Source organism: Mastomys coucha, unplaced genomic scaffold, assembly GCF_008632895.1.
Source record: "Mastomys coucha isolate ucsf_1 unplaced genomic scaffold, UCSF_Mcou_1 pScaffold9, whole genome shotgun sequence".
Lineage (NCBI taxonomy): Eukaryota > Metazoa > Chordata > Mammalia > Rodentia > Muridae > Mastomys > Mastomys coucha.
The window spans coordinates 6,343,011-6,344,724 of record NW_022196915.1 but is presented as its reverse complement, the minus strand read 5'-3'; the positions used below and the strand labels follow the sequence as shown (position 1 = coordinate 6,344,724).

General features: G+C 56.7%; 1 pseudogene; it reads right to left on the bottom strand.

The window, feature by feature from the left end:
- Positions 1 to 269: 269 nt before the first annotated feature.
- Positions 270 to 1,222, bottom strand: LOC116084815 (annotated as a pseudogene).
- Positions 1,223 to 1,714: the final 492 nt, after the last annotated feature.

Sequence of the window (1,714 nt, the reverse complement as noted above, 5' to 3'; positions counted from 1 at the left end):
GCCTCAGGACTGGGGGCACCGAAAACATGCCACCTGCCTAGGGGACAGGCAGTGAGCTTGGTGATGCTTCAAAGGTTTTTTGATAATACCTTGACACCGATGGTGGGACATGGTAGGGAAGAAAAAGTAATATGAAAGGCTGTTGGCCAGTGGGCATGAACTCACATCCTGGCGTGGGGTACTGGAGGCAAGTTTCGACACAGTAGTGGTACAGTGGCATGCCCAGGCCTTTGTACTGCTCACCAGGGAAGGGATGGGTCTGGCTCTGGTCACCATGGGAGGGGCTGGCCCTTGCAGTAGGGGCACTCAGGGGTCCTGGCTGCACACGGTTCGCATAAGACATGGTGCTGGCAGGGCCGCAGAACAGTGCCATGAGTCCGCTCCTGGCAGGCAACACACTGTTTGGCACGGAGCTGGAAGATCACCCCATCCACAGCCTCCAAGTCCAAGCGCAGCTGGCTCTGGAGAGAATGCAGCTTAGGGAGAGGGATGTCACTGATGTCACCCAAGCTCCGAAGCCCTGGCAGTGAAGACAAGCCCAGGCCCTCTAATTCTTCCTGCAGCTGCTTCACCTGGGCCTCCACTTCTTCCTTCCTCTGCAGGGCCAGCTGCCGGTCTCTGTCCACCACACGGGCTATTTCCTTGGCCTCCTGAGCCTCTCTCTGCCAGGCATCACAGGCCTGCTTCACTTGCTGCCAAGATTCTTCCCACTGCCTGATCTTCCTCTTGGCCTCATCTAGCTGTGGCCTGGCCCTTGCCAGCTCAGCACTGTTTGGACTTGCACTTGAGGAAGCCGAGGGGCCAGAGTTCAGAATGGGGGATGGGCTAGGAGAGAAGCTGCCAGAAACAAAGTCCCAGATGCTCCAAGGGACGCCATTCAAACCTAAAGAGCTGTAAGATGAGGCTGCAGAGCCCAGCGTAGCCGGCTCCTACCGGAGGGGTGGTGGCTGCCGGCGGGGCGTCATGGCCGAGGAGATGAGTGGCCCCGACAGGGACTGGGAGAGGGAGCTGAGTGGGGAGGTGGACAGGGATGAGGACGAGTGCAAGGATGGCGAGCAGGGCAGGGAGCCCGGAAAGGTGATGGGTGCTGAGCCTGCCAGCGACCTGGGACCTGTCAATCCAGGGTCCTGCTCTTCTAATTCTTTATCTAAGGATGCGATGCGATGTTTATGTCACGAAGACGGAGATCTAAGGCAGAACCTGGAAAGGAGGGAGGACGCATGCTCGTTCCAAAGCTCCGAGAAATGACGACTCACAACTTGGTGCTGGGCTGACGGGAGACCGGGATCTGCTGCAGCCACTGTCAATGTTGACTCATATCCTCCGCAGCCCTGGCCGGGCTGTCCATCACTAAGGATTCAAACCTGCCTGGTTCCTGCACGCCTTCGCCAGCCGAAGGCCCCCCGCTGCTGTGCAGGCCCCGCCCACTCCCCTCTTATCCTTAATCAGGATTTTATCCCCGATATTTTGGATGTGACTGGAGTAGACGAGTGTGTGTGGCAATATACATGTATGTACAAAGACACACAAGTGCTTGCCCTCACACACACACAAACACACACACACACACACACACACACATCCTCACACAGACATAAATGAAAAGACTGCTATGTTCAGCACATTTCCTGTCCCTTGAGGAAGTAGTGGTGTGGTGGCCCTGCTGTGTTCTTGAAAGAACTCAAATCCGAAACCAGAGACTTAGCTCGCTGGG